At 39.5% G+C, this 25,626-nt stretch overlaps 1 protein-coding gene and 1 long non-coding RNA gene across 6 annotated transcripts in view; both read left to right on the top strand.

Moving 5' to 3' along the window:
* LOC118660014 overlaps positions 1-13,257 on the top strand; it is a 34,945-nt gene extending 21,688 nt beyond the window's left edge. For both annotated transcript variants that reach the window (XR_004968785.1, XR_004968784.1), the window contains 2 exons: positions 8,668-8,778; positions 13,007-13,257. This is a non-coding gene — a long non-coding RNA (uncharacterized LOC118660014). The remainder of the gene's footprint in view (positions 1-8,667; positions 8,779-13,006) is intronic.
* The window catches only part of ZFAND3 (zinc finger AN1-type containing 3), a 346,984-nt gene that overhangs the window by 131,521 nt on the left and 189,837 nt on the right, over positions 1-25,626 (top strand). The gene's annotated exons all lie outside the window — the stretch shown is intronic.

Here is a 25,626-nt window from a genome sequence, read left to right as displayed (position 1 = left end):
ATGCATTAAAGAATTCTATTTTTTATTATATCTAAGTAAGTGATCCACCTCCCCCCCCCCCCCCCGACCCCCCTAATTTGTGTTGTTTTCAAAACTCTGTGGGACTTCAGTTCAGAAGTCAGACATATTCTTTACTCTGATACTAGGTCAGGTTGTACCAAGTTGTACTCTGTGCCTTAGTTTTCTCATTTGGAAAAAAGAGTATAGAGGTAGGACTTTCCTTGCTGTGAGGATTTAATAAAATATTTTGTGTAAAGTAAACGTATTTGGCATGTAGTAAGTGCTCAATAAATGTTAGCTTGCCGTTTATAAACTTAGGATATGAAAACCTTAGTTTATTGCTTGTAAACTATCTGTGATAAAAGATCAGTTCTATTTTTTTCCAGACTGTCACAATCCAATATTTTTGTAACATACAATAAAAATGAATTACTAAATTAAAAAACCACTTATAGTAAAGGTATAAAATATAAGTTCTGTTTTTATTCAACAAATAGTTATTCTATCAAGTTAATATAAAACTTTCTTTTTACCCTTGATATTTCTATTAATACTTTCAGAGTGGCACTGGTCCATGGACCATACTTTGAGTAGCATTGTCTTAGGGTGTATAGACCAACCGTGGGCAAACTATGGCCCGCGGGCCGGATCCGGCCCGTTTGAAATGAATAAAACTATTGAAATAAAAGACTGTACCCTTTTATGTAATGATGTTTACTTTGAATTTATATTAGTTCACACAAACACTCCATCCATGCTTTTGTTCCGGCCCTCTGGTCCAGTTTAAGAACCCATTGTGGCCCTCGAGTCAAAAAGTTTGCCCACCCCTGGTATAGACAATCTATGGATGGTAGTCTATATGCTCACTAAAATGTATTGGGGAACAAAACAGAACCATTCTTACAACATTTAGTAGTTAGCAGTTCAGATTCATTTATTGACCTGCACAGTATATGAGGGACATCTCAAGGCTCTGGAATGCCTTCCTTACATGATTGTTATTCCACCCTTTCCAGGTAATGGAGTTGTTGTTCATTTCCTTTGAGCTGTGCAATTCTCCCCTAGTTGTTCTGCAGTTTAGAAATTAGAAATCACTTCTCTCTGAAGTCCAGATAACCATGCTTTCTCTTGGACAAATCAGCTCTGTTAAGTGGATGAGAGGAAGATGCTGCCTGTTGCCTGTGGGCTGCGGTGAAGCAGTCACTGACAGTGTGGTCAGAATAATAACTTAAGGACCCCCTAAAAGCCCAACCTTAAACCAGACTGTTTTCTTGTGGACAAAAGGGACCATAGACAAAAGGAGCTTGGCATTTGTGTTTTCTTTCTATACAAAGGCAAGGACAAACCATTGATTTGTGGAACAGAATTGCAAACAGCAGGTTTTACAAATAGTAATAGTGGTTGACAACCAAAAGTCTGCAAAATGCTAGAAGCAGCCAAGATTGGTATTCTCTTCCCAGTATTTAAGGGGAAACCAAGCATTATCAAATTTTATCTTTAGAGAAGGTATACTGTCATTAAGCACATACTAAGTGCCAAGCATTGTGCTAATATGTTTTATGAACATATCTCTTACTTCTCAGCACATATGGATTGATCCCCATTGTTAAACAAGCAAATAAGGTTCAGAGAGATTAAGCATCTTGTCTGAAGCCTTGTAGGTTTAAGTATGTGATTTTGAAAGTAAGATTGCTAGAATCCTAAGTGGGTTTTCGTTTTCACCATTAAAAAAATCATAACTTTTTCTGGAACCGTTTGAGAATAAGTTTTCAACCTGATGCCCATCACTTCCAAATATTTTAGTGTTTAGTTTCTAAAAACAGTAGCATTTTCACACGTGACTCAGGTACAGTAATCAAAGTAAAGAAATTAACATTGATACATTACTATTATCTAATCTTTATGCCACATTCAAGTCTGGCAATTTTCCCAATGATGTCTTTGATAGCATATATTCCCATAATGTCTCTATTCTCTACTGAAATAGTTCCTCAGTCTTTTCTTAACTTTTGAGAATTTCTTGATACTTTTGGAGTTAACAGCCAGTTATTTTGTAGAATGTGTCTTGATTTGATTTTCTGTTATTTCCTCATGATTCAAGTTACACACTGTTAGAGGAATAGCACATAAATGATGTTTATTGTACCCTGTCACATGTCATACAATTTCAGTTTGACCCATTACAAATGATGACTCCTTTATTGAGGTGTTTGTTGTCTGCTGGACTTCATTACTGAAAAGTTACTCTCTTCGCTTTGTAATTAATAGATACTTTGTGGGAAAGTGTTTACAACTATGTAAATATTCCACCTCCTGACAGTATTTACTTATTCATTAAATTTGTGTTTGTATGGATTTATAGTTTTCAGTTTTATTTAATGGGTTATATTCTGTTACTACCATTATGTATTTTGATGTCCAACTTGTCCCAGATTTGGCTGGGTTTTTTGGACATGTCCCTTGATAAAATACTTTTGAGCATTTTCTTGCTTTCTGGCACAAGATGAAATTCCATGCTCATCTTGTACTTTCTTGCCCCAAACCTGGATCAGTCATTTCTTCCAGGAACCTTGGTTCTTTTTAGTGGAAAATAGTATTCAGAAGCCAAGATCTGAGTGATTAGTGTATTTATTGCTATTGGGTGTTGTTGCTCTCAAACCCTCTCAGTGGAGGCACACCGATTTACTCTATATTTATTTATATCTTTAAGTACATTGAAAAATAACAAATTCATATTAACTCCAATCTAACTACCACAGGATTCTAGATTTCTTTCTTATTTTAATGCCCCTCTCTTACACTGAGAAACTTGGCTTCAGTTGTTCTTAATACATTTACTAAGTGATCAGTCCCCATCCGTGTTACCAATCTTCCATCTCTGTCACTTCCACCTCCTCTGCATGGATGCCTTGCTTTCCTTCTTGGGCTCTGACTCCCCATTCTAGACACTTTCCCACTTTCCCTCTCACAGTCTAAGAATACCATTGTATGATACCTCTCCCAGTGGAGGATACCTCAACTTGGGTTCTCAAATGAATTTTCATAATGACCTCAGTCTTATTTTTGTGTTTTTGCTACTGTATGTAAAATGTAACATTGAGTTCTCTAAAATGATGGTCCTACTTGTAGGAGACCACCTACTAAAAATCTAAGTGGGAGGAATTGAGCATTAGAGCTGAAAAATACCATTTTCTAGGGTCACTCTGGGTCAGTAGTTTGTATTCTGCAAATTATTACAGAACTGGAATTACTCCTTTGACAAGAAATTGGGGCTTATTAGGTTGTCTCTAGAAGTCTCATTAGGGATTGAAAAGAAAAATGAGTTTTACTGTTATTCAGAGGATGTAGAATGAAGTAGGTTCCTGGGTGGGCAAGAGGGCTTAGAACAGAAAAAAAATTGAATCTTCTCCGAAGAGACTAATTGCTAGGCCTAACCATTGGCAAGATATTATGCGTTCAGCAAGCAGCTCAGGGTGGAGACTTGTTTTGGGGCAGACTAGTGCAGAGACTCCTCCTTGGCAGGCTGAAGGAGCGGTGCGACAGAGGATAAGCTGGAGGCATGAAGCTGGCTGTTACTATAGGGGTGGGTGAAAGTTCTATTATATTTGGTCTGTTCTGTTCCACACGGAAAAGAAGCAGTAAAGATGGCTAGCAGGTACTGAAAGGGAGGTTTAAAATCTCTTAACAGTGAGAATGGGAACAGGAAGTGAGTAAGGTGGCTGTTTAGAGCACGCTGATTCCAAGGATCACACTTTCTCGTTTTTTCTCTCTCATTAAACCAAACTGATAAGAAAACTTATTTTAACCCTGTTTTTGAAACACCCCAGACTGTATCTAGTAATTTGAAGATATCATAAAATCCAACCTCTAAAATTCTTAAAGATGTAATTTAGTGCAGTTATATAAACTATATGCTATTCAGAATTTTGGTTATTTTTTAAGCAAGGGAAAGGTATATTGTTGAATCAAATATACAGTAGTGGTGAGAGTAATAAATTACTCAGAAAAATTTACGATATGGAGGGAAATTGGTCAAGTAGTAACTGAAATTTACACTGATTGATTCATAATTTTTTTTTCGTTCCACCCCTACCTGAATATAGTAATTTGGGAGTTACTCCCTGAATATCTAGTCCTTTGATGATAACCTTGCTCAGTGTTTATCCTTAGGAAACAACCAAATCTCCTTGTGTTTATTCACTTGATTTAGTATCTTTAAAGTGGGAGAAATGAGAGGACTTGTTAGAATATAAAATCATTTTCAGAAGGAAAAAAACATACAGGTCAGAGATCAGAAATGTCATATTTTCGATGTCAGAAAATGTGAGTGGTTGATGGATCTGAGTATATGGCAGTTCTTTGTACTATTCTTGCAGTTTTTTAAAGTTTGGAATTAAGTAAAAATTAAAAGCAAAGCAATTTCTGCATGCTAAAGTTCCAGCCAATTTCTTTTGTTGTACCAAGATGCTAGGAGAGCCCATTCTAATGACTGGGTAATGACCAAATTTGGTTCTGTGGCAAGAATTACCTAGTACCACAGCACTGAGGACAATGACCCAAAGGTTCAAGATTTGACTCAAATATCAGGGTAGTTGGCATGGAAGCTCTGAGTGATTAAAAAAAAAGACTAGCCTTAGCTAGTTTGGCTCAGTGGATAGAGCGTCAGCCTTCGGACTAAAGGGTCCTGGCATTTGATTCCGGTCAAGGGCACATGCCAAGGTTTTGGGCTCCATTCCCAGTAGGAGGTGTGCAAGAGGCAGCCGATCAATGATTCTCTCTCATCATTGATGTTTCTATATCTTTCTCCCTCTCCCTTTCTCTCTGAAATCAATAAAAATACATTTTTTAAAAAAGACTAAATATGACTTAGCTTAGAGCTCTCATTCATTCCTTCTCAGTTTTTCTGTGATAATTCACATTGAAAAATTAGATTGGTGATGTGGTTTGTGATTTCAATAACATTTTTTTTTTTAAACAGAGATCTGAATGATGTCATCAAGTCTGCATCAGGAATATTTTTTAGCTTTCATATGAGTAGAAATTTTAGAGCCTTCTCACTATCAAATACTCTGCATAAAGCAGATACTTTTGTAGGCCTGGTTATTGCTGAAACCTAGTTATGTGACTTTTTTTCTAAGCCATCAGTGTCCTAGCCATTAATTTTTGTAATCAGTTCACAGCCCTATGTTTGTATACACTCAAGCACTTATAAATAAAAAAGATGCTATTCTTTGTATCTGCATGAGGGAATGAGTCCTTGGGTGACCAGGTGTCTCACTAATTGAGATTAATTTTTTTGCTTTTGATACTTGCTGATTCAACTGCCTTCTGAGTAACAAGATGAACACATTCTAAATTTGTTGTTGATGGCTTGATGAAGTTTTTGGGTACATTTCCTCATGTTGCAAAGTTCTAATAAAATGACTAAATCTACTTTTGATTCATTCTAGTCAGCAGCTTCACACTTTTTAAAATTTACTTAAGAATTTTTCTGAATCAACAATATTTGCTTTTCATATTTGCATTATTTCCTCCCCCCCCCCCGGCTTAATAGTAGAAATGATGGTTTCATATTGCATTTCTATCCGATTTCTTTAGCTGATAGTCCTTGTTCTTATTCAATAGTAGCTTCCCCAAATGATTTATGGATACATAGGAGGGAAGGAAAAAATGAAAAGTCAAAGTTAGTTGTGTGCACTGAGTTTTCTTTTGCTTTCTTCCTATAGGTTAAACAACCACCCTCATTTTTTAACCTGTTAGTAATTTACTAAGCTTAGTAAGACCCTGCTGTTACACCTCCATACAGTACTTCCCCCCCCCCCCCCCTTACAGTGGAGCACCAGCTGCTCTTCCAGGTTTACAAAGAGGACCCACACGAAATGATTCAGCACATAAACCCCTCTCTTAGAGCATCAGTTCATCAAACCAGTCTTTTTGTTTTGTCAGCCATTCCAAGTCTATATTTTCTTCTGTAGGGGCTTCAGAAATAATTAATGGTTCTTCTGTTGATGAAAATACCTCCGTAGATGTCTGCTGTGCATTAAATATGTTCTTAGAATAACAGATACTGCTGCCTAGCCTTTTTTAGACCTTTGCAGATATGTGTAATTGTGAGGATGTTCATTTTGAAGATCTATAAAGAGTTAGAGCTTATCAAAGTATAATTTGAAACACCAAAGGATGGATAATTCTTAGTGTCACAATGGCTGTTATTTTATTTGAATGGGATTTTCTTATAGTATACTAGAGGCCCGTTGCACGAAGAGATTTGTGCAATAGGCCTTCCCTTCCCCTGGCTGCCGGCACCGGTTTTCCTCCAGCACCTGGGACCCAGGCCTTCGCTCCGGCCAGAGCCTTCGGTCTTCGCTCCGCTGCTTCGTGCCTATGTATGCAAATTAACCGCCATCTTTGTTGGGTTAATTTGCATGCTCTCCTGATTGGCTGGTGAGCGTAGTGGAGGGACGGTCAATTTACATGTTTATTATTAGGCAAGATTGACTGGAGGCCTGATGCACGAATTCGTGCACCAGTGGGGTCCCTTGGCCTGGCCTGCAGGATTGGGCCAAAACCAGCTCCCCGACATCCCCCGAGGAGTCCTGGATTGCGAGCGGGCACAGGCCAGGCTGAGGGACCCCCACCGGTGCATGATCGGGGCAGGGGAAAGATGTGGGAGGTTGGCCAGCCAGGGAGGAACTGCGGGAGGGCTCCAAGATGTATCCGGCTCGTCTTGCTCAGTCCCAATTGGCCAGGCCCCAGCAGCAAGCTAACCTGGTCGGAGTGTCTGCCCCCTGGTGGACAGTGCACGTCATAGCAAGTGGTTGAGCCGCCTTAGCATATCATGAGCATATTATGCTTTGATTGGTTGAATGGCCGATCGGACGCTTCGCATATTAGGTTTTTATTATATAGGACTAGAGGCCCAGTGCACAAAAATTTGTGCACTCGGGGGGGGGGGGGGGGGGGGGTCCCTCAGCCCGGCCTGTGCCCTCTCGCAGTCTGGGACCCCTCGGGAGATAACGACCTGCTGGCTTAGGCCTGCTCCCGGGTGGCAGAGGGCAGGCCTAATCCCTAGGTGCAGCCCCTGGTCGGGCTCAGAGCAGGGCTGATTGGGGAGTTGGGGTGCCGCCCCTGTCATGCACAGAGCAGGGCAGATTGGGAGGTTGCGATGCCACCTTCAGTCACACTCAGGGTAGGGCCGATTGGGGGTTGGGGCACCGCCCCATCACACTCAAGGCAGGGTCAATGGGGAGGTTGCGGCACCACCCCCTGTCACGTACAGAGCAGGGCCAATCAGGGGGTTGGGGCGCTGCCCCTTGTCACGCACAGAGCAGGGCCCATCAGGGGGGTTGGGGCTCCGTACCCTGTCACACACCGAGCAGGGTCAATCGGGGTTGGGGGGCTCTCCCCTGTCACGCACAGAGCAGGGCCCATCAGGGGGGTTGGGCCTCCGTACCCTGTCACGCACAGAGCAGGGTCAATCGGGGTTGGAGAGCTCTCCCCTGTCACGCACAGAGCAGGGCCGATCAGGGGATTGAGGAGCTCCCCCCTGTTACTCACAGAGTAGGGCCGATAGGGGAGTTGGGGCACCGCCCCCATCACACACAAAGCAAGGTGGATCAGAGGGTTGGGGCGCTGCCCTCTATCACCCACAGAGCAGGGCTGACCAGGGGGTTGGGGCGCTGCCACTGTCACACTCAGGGCAGGGCCGATGGGGAGGTTATGGCTCTACCCCGTCACACACAGAGCAGGGCCCGTCGGGGGGGGGGGGGGCAGGTTGGGGCGCCACACCCTGTCACACACAGAGCAGGGCTGATCAGGGGGTTGGGGCGCTGACCCTCTCACACACAGATCCACAGGGCGATCAGGGCGTTGGGGCGTTGGGGAGCTCCCCCCATCAGGCACAGAGCAGGGCTGATAAGGGGGTTGGGGCGCCTTCCCCTGTCACGAACAGAGCAGGGCGGATGGGGAGGTTGTGGCCCCGTCCCCTGTCACACAGAGCCACAGGGCGATCAGGGGGTTTGGGCGCTGCCCCCTGTCACGCTGATCCCAGTGCTGGGAGGCCTCTCGGCTCCGCTGTTCCCGGTGCTGGGAGGCATATTACCCTTTTACTATATAGCATAGAGGCCTGGTGCACATGTGGGGGCCGGCTGGTTTGCCCTGAAGGGTGTCCTGGATCAGGGTGGGGGTCCCCACTGGGGTGCCTGGCCAGTCTGGGTGAGGGGCTGAGGGCTGTTTTCAGGCTGGCGGCTGACTGAAGCTCCCAACTGCTCCTTTTTTTCTTGTTTTTTAAATTCTGGGCCTGCTTTAGCTCTGGCTCCAGCTCTGAGGCCTCTGCTGCTGAAAGCACGTATCTGGTTTGTTTGGGTTCTATAATCGAAACACTGTATCAACTCCAGCTCTGAGATCCCAGCAGGCTAAAAGCAGGTTTCTGCAATTTTGTTTAGCTTCTATATTTGTAACAATGTTTCAAACTGCAAGCTCAGAGGCCGGCAAGGCAGGCAGGGAATGTTGGAGTCCTCTGTCACTGAAGCAAGCAAGCCTCATGTTAGCTTCAGCTGCCTGTCTGCCGGCCGCCATCTTGGCTGGCAGTTAATTTGCATATCGCCCTGATTAGCCAATGGGAAGGGTAGCGGACGTACACTAATTACCATGTTTCTCTTTTATTAGGATATTTGGGACCAGATGGTATACTTTATGCCCTCCTTTCCCTTTGTAAGGTTTTTGGCTGATTAAATTATATGACTTTGGGAAAGATTTTTATCTTGACAAGTGAAAGAGGTAGGTGAATAATAAATAACATTCATTTCCACTATTGCCTGCAAACTGGGATTAGAGTAGTTTTGTTAGTAGTCAACTGGAAGACAGATACAGTGGGGCCTTGACTTACGAGTGTCCTGACTAACGAGTTTTTTGAGATACGAGCCGTCTCAAGGCCGATTTTTTGCTTTAAGTTGCGAGCTAAAATTCGGGTTATGAGCCAGCTTCAGATACCCCACCGCTAGTTGGCACAGCGAACGTTGCAGCGAACGTCACAGTGAACACCACAACATCAGCCCAGCATCAAGTGTTTCACTTGTTTACTTTTGATTTGACATACGAGTAATTTGAGTTACGAGCTCCGTCATGGAACAGATTAAACTCGTAAGTCAAGGCCCCACTGTACTGTGAAGTCAATAATATGTGGCTTCAGTGAAGATACCACTTAAATGAAAATGGACCTGAATTATTCATGCAGTTTACCATCATTTATATCCATTAATAAAGTGATAGTTTATTTTGAAAAACCTTTGCACTTACTGAGTTTTGTTGGCCTTTCAAGCCCCCGAATTCATTTGTAAAAGTCATTAGATTTTCTATCACTATATCCATGGCTTTTAATTGTTTAACTATTTTTTTCTCAGTTTCTGAGTTGTTGATTTGGTAAAGTTGTTATGATTTTCTTCTCTTCAGCCTTCAAATGTCCCAAAGGGAGGCAGAACAATTTTGAGTGCTAATTACCAATGGCACTTTTCAGGTAGTTAAATACACCCAACGTAAAGGAAACTTTATAGGATTAAAAAGAAAATTCTGTGCTGCTTTTAGGATGGTGGTATCTAAAGCTAATTTTATTCCATGGATGGACTTCCAAAAGCATGGACTCATAAAATTATATTTCTTCAGTGAAAATATTTTTACCAAAATGAAACATCATTTATGAAAATATCTAAAATAGTAAAAAAGTTTGTGAAAAAGGGACATTATCTTACTCTAAACTGGTCATTCTGGAGCAGCGCTGTCCAGTAAAAATTTCTGTGTTGGTGGAAATGTCTTGTTATCTGTGCTGTCCAGCATGGTGGCTACCGGCCACTTATGGTTATTGAGCACTTGAAATGTGACTTACGTGACTGAGGAACTGAATTTTCCAATTCATTTTAATGTAAATAGCCACATGTGATGTGACAGCATAGTTCTATGCTGATGTACTTTGTACTAGACAGCACAGTTTTGAATCATTACATTGAGTACCTAAGCTAGAGGTTTTGAAAGAAAGTGATCCCATTAGGATTTTCTTGAAGCTGAAAACCTAACCACTCCTTGGAGATACTCTTGATTTTTCCATAAAATAAATAAGGGCCATCTTCTACTCTCAGTTTCTACATTAAGGAGGTTTTGAAATGTTCTTTCTGATCTATTTAGTAAAGCATTTACTAAGTCTTTGATGAGCATGCAGTAGTCAGCGTATTGTGTTATAGGTTAGATTAGTTCTCTAGCTCAGAGAGACAGTTTTAGTGACCTGAGAGTTTTATTGCTTAATATCTCAAAACTATTGGACTTGCAAGTGGAAATAGCAGCTTTTGCCTTTCCACAACAAATCTTTTTTTGGCTACTTCCTGTACCTGTCACCTTTATCTTTATTACGTATTTATTATATTTGAAAAATTTTTGCTTACAGGTATTCTTTCCTTTATAAAATTCATATGTAGGTAAATCTGGGAGTAATGTTTCATGTTATGAAAGTACTAGAGGCCCAATGCATGAAAATTCATGCACTGGGGGGGGGGGGGGGGGCCTCAGCCCGGCCTGGCCCCTCTCACAGTCCCGGAGCCCTTAGGGGTGGGAGGCGACCCGGCAATCAGGGGATGGCGACGCCCCATCACACCTCTGCTACTGCCACTGCTGGCAGCGCAAGCCTCAGCCGACCCTGGTTACCTGAGCTTTGGGTGGCCCTGGGTGCAGGCCCAGCCTTGCCACCCGCCTACCACCCTGGTGGGGCTGAGGAGACTGGGTGCTGCCATCTTGTGACTGTGGGCGCTGCCATCTTTGAGGGTAGGGCAGTCAGTTAGCATATTCCCTCTTTATTGGCTGTGGGCGCTGCCATCCTTGCAACATTGTGAGGGTCAATTAGCATATTCCCTCTTTATTAGATAGGATTCTTGCTTTTTAAGGTAGTCTTAACAGGTTACTCTAGCATCTCTAAAGTTTCTCATCAACCTTAAGTTATCCAAGCCATCAATTGAAGGTCAATTAGAAACAAAACTTTGTTAATGGGGAAATAGGTTCTGTGTACAAAAAAATAATTTTTTATTATATATTGCATGAAGTAAGGCATAATTGTCTCAAGAAACTAGCCAGTTAGCCATGAACTGGTGGTGAGCTATCTCCTCACATTTCCATCTGCTTCATTCTAAGCTGCCTCAGTTTCCTTGATTGTACTTTAGCAGCAAGAAATGTATTTTTGTGAAGTTACTATAAATAATGAAGAGAAATAATTTTTTCACTCAAGTTCATTCTCTGAATTAGAAAAGTGGTTCTTAAGCAGTGGGAAGTAGAGGCTAATTTGGCCTTTTCATAAATAGGGTTTCACCCAAAGCAACCTTCCTCTGTGCATAGCTCAGTTTAATCCACAACTGAGATAAATAGGCTATAGGAAGATCAGTTTGGTGGAAAGGTTCACTAAAACATTTCATTAAGTATAAAAACACTTTTAGTTGTAATGTAGGAACTTGAGGGAGAATTTGATGGACATTATTCTAACTTGAGAAGTGCTTTTACTGGTAGTGTTGTAAATGTTGAAAAATAAAAGAGAAAGGATTCTATTAATGGAGACAGGATAGTGATCTGAATTAGCTGATGTGCCTTATATTTGAACATGTTGTACATTTTTTTAAAAAGCATTATTGAGGTATGTTTGACATATGTATATATCTGTGAAACCCTCCTCCCCTACTTCCCTCCCCTCTTTCTTGTTCCTCTCCTCCCCTCCCCTCTTCTTCTCCCTCTTCTTCTCCCTCTTCCTCCCTCCCTTCACTCTCTAAAAATCAATGGAAAAACTATCCTTGGGTGAGGATTATCAAAGAAAAAAAAGAATGAATGTTGGATTTTATAAAATGCTTTTTCTGTGTCTGTTGAGATGATCATATGGCTTTTCTCTTAGTTTGTTAATCTAGTGAATGGATTATACTAATTGGTTTTCAAATGCTGAACTAGTCCTGCATTTTTTAGATAAGCCCTGCTTCATGATGCATTATCCTTTTAATAGATAATGTGGATTCAATTCGATAAGATTGTATTAAGAATTTTTGCATCTATATTTATCATGGGTATTAGTCTGTAGTTTTCTTATCTTAACAATGTTTTGTCTGGTTTTATTATCACAGTAAATTCTGACCACATGGAATGAGATTAAGCTCCACTTCAGTTGTCTGTAAGAATTGTTTTAGTGGTATTATTTCTTCCTTAAATGTTTGGTAGAGTTCATCAATGGAGCCATCTATGCCTGGAGTTTTCTTTGTGGGAGGGTGACTACTTTTAATGAAGATAAAGGGCTATTCAGATTAACTTTTTGGGTGAGCCTTGGTGCCTTGTCTTTTCAGTAATTTTGTTCATTTTATGCTACGATTGTCGTATTTATAGTTTAGAGTAGTTCACAATATTCTGTTTTTTTAAATATCTCTAAAACTGTAGTGACGACACTTCTTTCTTATACAGGTAATTGGTATTTTCTCTTGTTCTCTCTCTTTTTTCCTTATCCGTCTGTCTAGACATTTGTTGTTGTTGTTGTTTTTTGTTTGTTTTAATCAGTTTTATTGATTGTCTCAAAGAACCAACCAACTTTTGGTTTCATTTCTTATCTTTCTTGTTTTTGATTTCCATTTAAAACATTTTTTCACTATGCTTTTTATCATTTCCTTCTTTCTGCAGTCTGAGTTTTAATTTGTTCTTCAGGTTCTAGTTTCTTAAGGTAGAAGAAAAACAAAGGAGGAAGGATGCTATTAATGGATACAGCTGGGTTTATTGATTTAAGATATTTTCTATTAAGATGTTTAATATAAATTTCCACCTAAGTACTGATTTATTAGTAGTAGCCTACAAATTCGGCCATGTTGTTCTTATAATGTTGTTATCTGCTAAATCTAACATCTGTGTTAGTTTTGGGTTGGTTCCTAGCTTAGTCCTTTCAGGTTGCTATGTAACAAAATACCACAGACTGGATGGCTTATAAACAACAGAAATTTATTTCTCACAGTTCTGGAGGCTGGAAGTCCAAGATCAGAATGCACGTATGGTTGAGTAAGGTCTCTTTTCCAGATCTTAGACTTCTCATTCTATGTTTCCTCACATGATGGAAGGGCTAAGCACTGATACAACTTATGAAGACTCCACCTTCATGACTTAACCCTTCTAAAGGTCCTTCCTCTTTCTGCTAAATTTAATCATGAGGAAACTAATTAGGTAAGTCTGGAATGTTGGACCATTGCATAAAAATAGATTTTGACCAAGGCTTAGCAGCGGTTCTCAACCTGTGGGTCACGACCCCTTTGGGGGTCGAACGACCCTTTCACAGGGGTCGCCTAAGACCATCGGAAAATAATTACGTATTGTTTTTGTGATTAATCACTATGCTTTAATTATGTGCAGTTTGTAACAATGAAAATACATCCTGCATATCAGATATTTACATTACGATTCATAACAGTAGCAAAATTACAGTTATGAAGTAGCAACGAATATAATTTTATGGTTGGGGGTCACCACAACATGAGGAACTGTATTAAAGGGTCACGGCATTAGGAAGGTTGAGAACCACTGCTCTAGTATCATCCCTCACTTTTGGAGGTTAGGATTTCAGCATATGAATTTGGGGTGGGAGACAAACATTCAGTCCATAGCATTTGTGAATTGATTTTTATTCTAATTATGAATTGTGTTTTCCACTTCTTTTTGTACCTGGTAATTTCTGTTTGGATGCCAAGATATTGTGAGTTTTACCTTGTTGGAAGCTGGATATTGTTGTCTTCCTACAAGTTTTCTTGAGCTTTCTTCTAGGATGCAGTTAACTTACTTGAAAGTAATTTGGTCTTTGGAGTTGTGCTTTTATGATTTTTTTATGTATGGCTCTGGAGTGGTCAGTCTAGGGCAGTGGTTCTCAACCTTCTGGCCCTTTAAATACAGTTCCTCATGTTGTGACCCAACCATAAAATTATTTTCGTTGCTACTTCACAACTGTAATGTTGCTACTGTTATGAATCATAATGTAAGTATCTGATATGCAGGATGGTCTTAGGCGACCCCTGTGAAAGGGTCGTTTGACCGCCAAAGGGGTCGCGACCCACAGGTTGAGAACCGCTGGTCTCGGGTTAATGGTTCTCCACTTATGAGGCAAGATCTTCTTGAGTATTTTACCTATTGCCTCTGAATTACGAGTTTTCTGGATCTGACCTTTGGGAATAGCACTGTTCCCAGCCTGTGTCCATGACAGGTACTATTACCCCTAATCCTTTTGGATGATTCTTTCCCTGGCCTTGAATCGTTCTTTAAATATGTATGTGCTTATTCTGCTCTATGAACTCTAGCTGAGTTGGATTTAGGACTCTCAGCTTAGGGCACCTGCCAGGCAGGACCAGCTATAAAATTTGCAGGGCTCATATAAAATTAAAGTGTGACCCTTTGTAAAAATTATTTAGAATTTCAAGACGGTAACTTCAGAGCATTAAATCAAACACAGGCCCCTTCTGAGCTGCAGATGCACAGGTTGCGTGCCCCAGAAGCCAGTGCCTACTCAGGGTTTCACCTCACTTTCCCTTTCCTGTTCCAGGGCTTGGAAACTCTCTTCAAGGTAGTAAGCTGAGACAGCCATAGGGCTTGTCTCCTTTATGTCCCATGTCTCAGGATTCACTGTCTTTTTTTTTTTTTTTTTTTTTTTTTTTTTGCCAGATGTTCATAGTATTTAAGATACTTTCTTTTAAGATGTTTAATATTACATTTTTTTCTGTTTTTATATTATTTTTTCTGTTTTTTAAAATTTTGTTATTTTTTTCAGGCAGAGGATAAATTCAGTTCCTACTAGTCTTAATCTTAGCTCAAAGTAGTTATTTGTAGTGTAAAGATCTGATAGCTTCTTTTTTTGTTTAAGGATTTGGTAGCTTTTGTGTCAAGTTAAGATTCACCTATTTGGTCTTTTGGCTTGACATTTTGTTTGGATAGCTGTTTGGGATAAAATTTGTCTTGTGTCATTTGCTGATATATTTTCCACTCTATTCCTTGGCTAGATGGTCTTGAAGTGGAAGCAAATATCCTGGTAACTATCAACTCTTTTTCTGAATTGGACTACTTGATTTCAAGCAAACATTAACTCCCTGCTTGAAATCACTCTGCCCTTATTCTTCCCCATGTTGCATTTAAATGCAAACTGCAGGTGGGTGAGGAAATTTCTCTTTTCTCCCATCTCCTGCAAAGCACACTCTACCCTTGCAGTGCAATTGGATTGGCATTTGTACAGTAAGGTATTAACAGCCTTTCAGATATGCCCTGCCCTATTAGCAACAATATACAGTGATACAAAAATGAATTTGTCAAGAGTTTTATGGCTCTATGATCTATTGTACAATATTAATCCTGCTGCAGTGTTATTAAGTCATTTTTCATCTCCCCTCAAATTAATGTTGATTTTCTATTACTAGATTTTTTTCTTGTCCCCAGATTAAAACATAAAGGAAAAAAGTCTTTCCTGCTACAATATTAAAATTAACTACAGGGTAAGCAGTACCTTGCTTGGTGAAGTAGAATCCTCCTGGAAAATTTTTAACATTAATTTATTTCTCTGTTTTCTACTTGTTTTTATGCACAAAAAAGCACAATTAGAACATACAGTATTTCTAAGGGCACAAAGAGAATATAATATAGCAAGAGGAGTGGGTAGATTAAAGTACATAAGATTTTCCAGACAGAAAATTCAAAAAAGCGGGGGCCTGAGATTGGGAGAACCACACCTATCTAGTGTTTCTAGCCTAAAGGGTGAAAGAAATGCTGGTGTATTATATATATAGGTAGAAGAATTTGGGCTGATTTAGGACCATATTATGTTATGTTCACGGGAATAAAATGTTCCTTTTAGTCCAAGAAATTAGGGCCATTTAAAAATCACATGGTGAGGTCAACATTTATAAACTGGGTAGTGTCATAATCAGTACTCAGGAATAATTTTGTTCCAAAACTAAGACTAAATGATGCTTTTCTGTGAATGCTTTCTTTAACATTTTTTTATTGATTGATTGATTTTAGAGAGAAGAAGGCGGGGAGATTGATTGATTGATTTGTTGTTCCACTTATTTATGCATTTATTGGTTACTTCTTGTATGTGCCATGACTGGGAAGATCGAGTTTGCACTGTTGGCATATTGGGACAGTACTCTAACCTGCTGTGCTAATTGACCAGTCTACTTTTTTTTTTTTTAAAATAACTTATCATTTTCAACCATATGGGAATAGTTATAAGTCTCATGTGACCTCTGTAATGAGATCTCAGGGTATTTTGGTGATTTCTGTTAATGGTTAGATAGGTAATCTGGAATGCTAATTGGTACTGTGGGAGGAATTCTACAGTAATTATTTAAGCCAAGATCTAAATTTTAACTTAAAATATTTGTATTTTTGAATGAAAACAGCAAGCTGAAATGTAGTTATAATGTGTAACTATATAAAATATAACATGAATAATTAAAACATTTTTTTTGTAGAAAACCAACATTAGTTATAAAAATTTAGCCAATTAAATACATTGTTGTTACTTTAAATTGTATAAATAGTGTAGCATCCTTCAAGAGGGTGAGAATTGGAGGTAGGATGAGGAAAATTGATGTTGAATCTCTGGTAGGTTGGAAAAATAATCACCATTTATCACATGGATACAGTGAATATTCAGATTTTATTGTCATTTTTATGAATAATATACAGAAGTAAGAGTAAAAGATAGTAACAAACCTTTAGGAATTTAAATTAGAATTTCAGGGTAGCAAACCTCTTTGTATCAAGTAGATTTTGGCATGCAAACATCGTAAAAGATGAAAGAATACTGTCACATGAACATTTAGTGGAATGTGGTGGTCTGTATTCTTATTGCAAAATATTGTGTGACAGTGCCCTTCCTGATAAATGACTACCTGATGAAAATACAATATTTTCTTTTTATCTCTAGAAATATAAGAATATAGAGTGCTGCTTTCTGTCTCTGCATTCATCTGATTATCTAATTGTGAATCATCTTCCTCTTAATTTTCTTCTGTTTGCTGTCAGAGGCAGAAAATGAAAAGCTCTGAATTCTCAGCTATATTCATTGAAAGCTAAAAGCAGGCTACAGAGATGGTGTCACCAGTCTTCTTTAATTTCTCCTTTAAACATGATGCAAATATTTTGGACAATTGTTGTATTAAGTTTCTCCTTAACACCTGAATTATTTTATAATCTCAGATGTATCTGTTCATCTAACAAGTCTTTATTGAGTCCCTACTATGCTAAAGGCATTGTGCTAATATCTGTAGACTGAATTTCTAACTAATTCTTCCAGGAAACAAAAAAGTACAGATTGTCTGAAGATGTTTTTGATTTGGCCTGCAGTATTTTAAAAGTAGGGGAGATTTCACAAAAATTTTGTGTGTTTGGCTTCTCTTTAAAAATGTAGTAGTTTTCTTTTCTCTTTTAATTTCTGTGTGACAGAGTTCTGGTCAAGATGGTGGTGTAGGTAAAGGCATTATTTGTAACCTCCCACAGCCTCATCAAAATTACAACTAAATTACCGAATGACCATCATTCATAACTACCTGAAATCTAGCTGAACAGAAGTTCTAAAACTGAGGATATATAGAAGAAGCCACATCGAGACTGGTAGGAGAAGTGGAGATGCAGATAGGCTGGTCATCCCCACACTCATATGTGGTGGTTAAAATCAAGAAGGATATCTCAGCTACATAGGTCCCCTCCAGGAGCAAGGGGTCATCCTAACCCCATATAAGAACCCACAGCCTAGGGTTCCAGTGCTGGGAAGACATGTTCCCATAAATTTTGTTAAAACCAGCAGGGAGTGTTGCTGAGTGAGATGGAGGGCTCTGGAGTCCCAGCAGTCCCTCTTAAAGGGCCTACACATGGACTTACTCTGACTTACTCACTCTGAGCTCCAGTGCTAGGTTAGGAGCTTGAAGTTGCCAAGGATACCAGAGGAAGAATTGAATTGTTTGATTTCAAGGCAAAGAGTGGAGGGGCATCATGCTCCCAGGCAGAAGTGCTAACAGAGGCCATTGCTCCTTTGCTGAGCCCTACCCCCACAGAGTCCATAGGCAGGCGTCATATCTGAGTCTCCATAAATCTGGCTAACACTGGTGATTTCCCTGAGATCCCACCCACCCAACTGGCAGGCCTGCCTAAGCCGTTTCTAGTGGATTTTTCATACAGATGACCGATCTTGATTCATGCATGCACATGCCTCATGCTAAGTCACCTCAGGCTCAGCAGTAGCAGCAGCCAGCCTTGGTTCACAGTTTGGCCTCTCCTGGGCACCTCTAAGCCCAGCACAAATAGCATCTGCAGATTGCTCTCTGGCTTATGCCAGGTGGCCCCCAGGCATTGGCTGATCTTGCACCTTCTGTGAGGCCCCAGAGCCAGAGCACCCAGTGGACAGCTTCAGACCACATCCTACCACCTCTGTGAGTGACACACTCAAGGGATAGACTTGGTGGGCATCAAAGCCCCACTGAAGCAAATCCTGCTCAGTAGGTTTGGCCCTTGCACTGTAGCTCCTCCACTGTGGTTGCACCCAGTCCTCACAGCCAGTTGGCCTGGGGGGTGGGCAGGTCCTCCCAGTGACATGCCAATAGCAATCAAGGCTCAACTACAACATGACATTGCACATAGCCTACACAGGGGTTGGGGGGGGGGGGTTGTGTACCTAGAGTGCCCAGCTCAGGTGACTGGGGAGGAGGGGCTGCACCACTGGGCCTTGCAGGACACCTTCTACAGCCACTCTACCAAGATTGGGAGATGGAACATCACTTCCTAATACACAGAAATAAACAGAGGGTAGCAGCCAAAATGCAGAGACAAAGAAACAGGTCCAAATGAAAAAACTGGAGAAATCTCCAGAAAAAGAACTAAATGAAATGGAGGCAAGCAAAGTACCAGATACAGATTTCAAAACAGTGGTTATAAGGATGCTCAAGAAACTTGGTGAGAACCACACAGCATATAAAAGGACATGGAAACCATAAAAAAAAGAACCAATCAGAAAGGAGGAATACCACTAACTGAAATGAAGAATAAAGTACAGGAAATCAACAGTAGATTAGACGAAGTAGAAAATCAAATCAGCGATTTGGAATACAAGGAAGCAGAAAACACCCAATCAGATCAGCAAAAAGAAAAAAGATTCCCAAAAATGAGGAGCTGAGGGGACTGGGTGCCGCCATCTTGTGGCTGTGGGCGCTGCTATCTTTGAGGGCATGGTAGTCAATTAGCATAGTCCCTCCTTATTGGCTGTGGGTGTTGCCATCTTTGTGATGGTGTGATGGTCAATTAGCATAGTCCCTCTTTATTAGATAGGATTATTGACTATATTTCCTATGCTGTGTGTGTGTTTTTTTTAAACATCTTTATTGATTTTAGAGAGAGAAGGGAAGGGAGAAGGAGAGAGAGGAACACTGATGAGAGAGAAGCATCAATTGGCTGGCTCCTGCATGCCCCCTACTGGGGATCAAGGCCACAATCCAGGTATGAGCCCCTACCGGGAATCGAACCTGCGACCTCTAGGTGCATGGGATGACATTCAACCAACTGATCCTCACCAGACAGGACTCCTATGCTGTACTTTACATCCTCATGACTATTATGTAACTACCAATCTACACTCTCATTCCCTTCACCCCCAACACCCCTCCCCTATGCCAACCATTAGTCTGTTCTCTATACCTATGAGTCTGTTTCTGTTTTGTTTGGTCTTTAAATTTCACACATAAGTAAAATTGTATGATATTTGCCATTCTTTTACTGACTTATTACATTTAGCATAATACCCTCTAGGTCAGGGGGTGGGCAAACTTTTTGACTCAAGGGCCACAATGGGTTCTTAAACTGGACCGGAGGGCCGGAACAAAAGCATGGATGGAGTGTTTGTGTGAACTAATATAAATTCAAAGTAAACATCATTACATAAAAGGGTACAGTCTTTTTTTTTTTTTTTTTTTTTTAGTTTTATTCATTTCAAACGGGCCGTAGTTTGCCCACGGCTGCTCTAGGTCCATCCATGCTGTCCCAAATGATAATATATTTTTTTAAACTGAAATAAGGAAGTTTATTACAGGGCCGGGAAGAAGCACCTTCTGCATTGAGCATCTGGTGGTTAGTGTGTGTCATAGCGACTGGTCATTCCACCGTTTGGTCGATTTGCATAGTAGCCTTTTATTATATAGGACGAGCTAACTTTGTTTCATACTCAACTTGTTACTAAGAAGCCTAAGTCATAACTATGTCCATGAAAAATTTTTTTTAGATTGTTTGCTGAATGTTGCAGGCATTGGGGAGTACAAAAATGATTATCATATGATCTCATTCAGATAGCCTACGATTTACCAGGTTTAAAACTTACTTCTGAATGTAGGTCAGTGAGTTATCTCAGACCCAGTATTCAAGAATGTTTAGATTGGAGTTGGGTTTTATTTTGAATCAGATTATGGTACCCACTGACATAGTTTGAAATTTAACTCCAGTTCTAGGAGAGATTCAGAACAAAGGAGGGGGGTTTAAGTACATGCCCAGCATGAGAGATTCCAAGCATAAGAGGTCCCATTCCTGTAATAAGAGGAGTCAGAAGTTACAGGTGATGATGTTCAGAGGCATTAGCTTCTAGGGAAATGGTTTAGAGCAGTGGTCGGCAAACTGCGGCTCGCGAGCCACATGCGGCTCTTTGGCCCCTTGAGTGTGGCCATGAAGTTTCAGTCGCACTGTACGTGCGTGCCCGCACGTGGTATTTTGTGGAAGAGCCACACTCAAGGGGCTGCAGTTTGCCGACCACTGGTTTAGAGTTTTGAATTTGCTCTCGAAGTCTTCCAGGACAATATCTTATGTTCATTTAATCGGTAATTTTATTACCAAAAAGTTTACAATCAAATGGAAAGTTAGTAGAAAAAAACTATTTTCTTTATAGATATTTAAAATATGGTCCTCTAATGTACTCTTCTGAGAAAAATGAGAATAGCTGTTACTCATGTATGGTATTGGGACTGTAAACCTAAATCTGTAAAACCTAAAAAAATCATAAGTATTCTCAAAGTAGTAGTCGTCTGCTTTCAAAGAGTAGCTCAAAGTTACCTGCTGAATTTTTGTAAATTCTAAACACTGCTATATAAACACTGTTAACCCCTGTGTGAACACTGCTCTCTTGATAGAGAACTTACGAGACCATTTGCTTGCGCTTTGTTGAATCAAGATTAAAAGGAGAAGAGAGAAGCAAGAGACAGAGAGGTTAGTTAGCATTCTGACTCCTCACTGGAAACTGGTGTGGATCTAATGACTCTAGGACTAGGTTATGATTTGCTTAATTCTCAACTGCTTTCTCTTTTAAGGGAATACCACAAGTTTACCCTGCTATCTAAAAGTAGAGCATTCCTGTGAAACTTTGTAAGTCATAATGGTGTAAAAGCAAAGAAACTATGACAATTAATTTTTATGGAAAAAAATTTGGAATATTCCCAGATGCAAAAAATAACCTACCAAATTATGCCAGATCATACACAAAACCTAAATAACACTAAATATAGTAAAAGCAGGAATGGTATGGTAAATACACAGCCTGTGTAAAGTAGTAATAGTGTATGTAATATATATTTCACTAGGACTGATTTCCCTGTAAGTATAAAATAATGTAACACCACACTTTTGTATACCCATCAGTCTGATACTCAAGCAATAGACTTGTCTATTTTATCCATTACTGGATACCGACTAGAAGAGATTACTTTGCTACTAGCAGAACCAAAAGTAATTTCCACAGCTTTTAAGATTAGTAAGAATGGTGGGTGCAGGCAAGTTCAGTGTATGCATGCTTTGTTTTATTCACCATGATCAAAAAGTGAGGGATACCTGTATTACTGTTGGACATGCCTTCAAAATGAAACATATCTTTAAGATAATGTATTTTAATGGATTTAGTATTTTTTCTGAGAAAAGTTCCGAGTTTCTAAGGCAAGTCTGGAACTGTTTTAATTACTTGCATATTCTTGCCCTTAGAGAGCATGTTTTGAAAATTGCTGGTTGGTAAAGTTACTGGAGTTGGAAGAAAACATTATATGTTAGATTTTTTTGGAAAACCTTTTTAATGCTGCATTAGAAGTACAATATTAATTTTGCCAGTTGGTTGAAAAAACGAAGCAAAGTTCTCATAATAATGTTATCTTTGCCCTCACACAGCTGCATTATTACCCCATTGGGCTGTGTGATTAATGTTTTTTTTTCTGATAACCATAGAAGCACAGAGGATTCTTTCTGTATCACTGGGTATGAACTTTAATGCTGCTTTCCCAGTAAGCTGTGTAAATATGTGGTCTCAATATGTATCTCCAGTTTGACCTTTATACTTTCTATTCCTGCCAGACTTTGTGCTTGCTGTGGTATCTTGCTACATCTGTTGCAAACTCTTTCCCATTCCCCTACTCCTTGCCAGAAATGTTACTGTTATGAAATTTGTTTATTTTTCCCCATTCCTGACTTTCTGCATAATTTTCCTCCATGTAATTCAAGCTGTTCACATTCTCTAAGTACAGTTTCTAACTATAAGCTTACTGGTTTTTTGTTTTGTTTTGCAAACCTCAAATATACTACTTCCTAAATGCTTTTCTCAACTCCATGTGTCCTTTGAAGATAACCCGTCCTGTGATAAAATAAATATTTGATTTGTTTTCTTATATCTTCTAACAGCTCCTCTGTTCTTCCTGCTCTCTTATGGATGTGGTCGTTACTTAGATTGGGAGCTCTTTCCTCTTCCTTTCTCCAATGTTTACTGAATATACTCTATGTCAGAGACTTTTAGGCTCCAGAAATAAGAGCAATGGGAAGCTTGCCTACCTTTTAAGTGTCTAGTTTTTTATTCATTCCACAAATATTTAACTGAATACCTATCTAATGTGTACTAGTCACTATCCTACCACTAGGGATATAGTAGAAAATGAAACTGGCAGTGTACCTTCATTTTTCTTATATTCTTGCAGGAGGAGAGATAAATATGTAAATATGTAATATATCAGAAAGTGATGAGTGTTATGGAATAAAAAGGGGATAAGGGGGTGCTAGGGAAAGGGTGTATAAATCTGCAGGCTTCTTTATGTAAGGGAGGTTGTTTAATAGGTAAAGACCAAGCCATGTGGTATCTGGGAGAAACAGTGTCCAGGCAGAGGTGACAAGTGCAAAGGCCCTGAGGCTAGAGAGTATTTAAGATGTGTTCCAGAAACAGCAAAGACACCACTTTTAGCTGGTGCAGAGTAAAAGCCAAAGAGATAGAGTCAATAGTAATAGAAGCTTAATGGCCAGATGTGGCCAATAATAACCATTTAGATGGTATCAGTCTAGCCCAGTGGTTCTCAACCTTGGCTGCACATTAGAATCACCTGGGAATCTTTTTAAAATCCTGATTTCTGGGCCACTGGTCTAGCCAGTACTCTTCTTCACCATGCCTTTTTGGCCACTTCCATTTAGCCTTGCTTCAGGTGCTGATTCTTGGTCTAATTAATTGTAGACATGGAGGTAAAGCTTGTTTTCTTTGTTGCAGAAAGAATGACTGTGGGCATGGCAGGAGTCCTTGTGCTGGATATAGGCCTTTTTGTCTTTTAAGAGCTAGTTAGGAATAAGAATTTGTTGTCTTCCTCGGAGTCAGTTTCCACCCAGGATATTGTGCCACATTAGAACCCAATGTTTTGTGAAAGGTCTCTTATAAATTCTGCAGGTTTGAATATTTTTCACTGGAAAAGTGGCTCTGGAAACCTCTAGAGGAATTAAGGAATAGCCCTGATTCTTAAAAGCATGTATCATCATTGTTTTCTAGAACTTAGCTTCTTGATTCATGAGAGAGGCGTTTCCCTTCTATGTCTGTGGAGGGTTTCTTTTGTGAAAGAGGATCCCCTTAGGACTTGTGGTTAGCTTTTGATAGAGAAAAATATACTTCTTCAAACACCCACTGTACCTTGCAAGGTTTTTGCTAGGATTTTGCAGTGTATATCTGATTATTGCAATGTTGTGATCTTAATTAGGGAATTTTTTTCCACATGCTCCTATTTTGTTAAACAGTAGCATATTTTAAAGGCATGTAGTGTACTTGTATTCTGTAAGTATTCATTTAGCAAATATTTTGAGTATGCACTATATGCCTGGCACAGTTTTTAAATTCTCTACAGATCCTCTTTAGAGTTTCATGTTTTTCAAAGGTTGTTCTCAATCTTTTAGCTTTAACATATTGTAAGCAACAATAATGAAATCCTAATAGAAAAAAGACTTGTGGTCATTAAACTTTTTATATTCATTCAGCATTCTTTCACACTTAACCCATTTGAAGATAAGCAAATGAAATGTTAAGATTTTTTTTGCCTCTGGTGATAAATCATGTTTGATAAAAACATTTAAATTTTTAAATAGGCAATATGATTTGCATTTTTTGAAAATATTTTACTATTCTTGCTGACTGGCTTTCTTTAAGTTGATTGGGGCTTTTCTTTTAACTTACGTAATAAGGTTTGGGAACTGTGTTGTTTCTTAGACTAGGCTTTTAAATTCACTCACCCTTGAAGGGCTCTCTTCTGAATTTGTTTTTCTAGGCAGCACTTCCTGTGCTTAGAAAAAGAAAGGGTTTAATGTTTGTGCTGCCCATTAGGCAGCAGTATTTATCATCTTTTGCTGCTAAGAGAAATGTAATGATGATTTGGGTGAGGCTTTTTTGGGGTGGGGATGTAAGCAAAGGACAGTACTTCAATTTGAGACTGCACATTCATTCTTTCTCTCCCCCAACTTCATAGTTTAAAAATGTTCAAACCTACAGAAAAATTAAAAGACTAGAACACAATATGTGAATACCCTTCACTTAGACTGACCAATTATTAGTATTTTGTAATATTTGCTTTTCCTCTCTAATTCTTTGCTGCCTTCTGCATATAAGTTGCAAACATCCTGACACTTCAAACTCGAAATTATTCAGCATGCCCTGCCTAAGAATAAGGATTTTCTTTTATGTTTCCACATTACCATTATCCACCTAAGAAAAATAGCAACAATTTTATAACATTTAATACACAGTTACTATTCAGATTTTCCTAATTTATCCCAGAATTGTTTTTTGTTTTTTGTTTTTAAATAGCTGTTTTTAAAATTTTGTTTGTAATCCAGGATTCAATCACGGTTCAAACATTTTGAGTATGTTTATTTTATTTTAACCTACAATGGTTTTTCTGCCTTTTATTTTGTTTGTTTTTCTTGACTTTTTTGAAGACTCTAAGCCAGTGGTTCTCAACCTTCCTAATGCCGCGACCCTTTTATACAGTTCCTCATGTTGTGGTGACCCCAACCATAAAATTACTTTAGTTGCTATTTAGTTGCTACTTCATAACTGTAATTTTGCTACTGTTATGAATCGTAATGCAAATATCTGATATGCAGGATGTATTTTCATTGTTACAAATTGAACATAATTAAAGCATAGTGATTAATCACAAAAACAATATGTAATTATCTATGTGTTTTCCGATAGTCTTAGGTGACCCCTGTGAAAGGATCGTTCGACCCCCAAAGGGGTCGCGATCCACAGGTTGAGAACCGCTGCTAAGCCTTGGTCAAAATCTATTTTTA

This window comes from Myotis myotis, unplaced genomic scaffold (assembly GCF_014108235.1).
Source record: "Myotis myotis isolate mMyoMyo1 unplaced genomic scaffold, mMyoMyo1.p scaffold_m19_p_7, whole genome shotgun sequence".
Classification (NCBI taxonomy): Eukaryota; Metazoa; Chordata; class Mammalia; order Chiroptera; family Vespertilionidae; genus Myotis; species Myotis myotis.
Note: the sequence above shows the minus strand (reverse complement) of the source record. Positions and strands in the feature narration are given on the sequence as shown.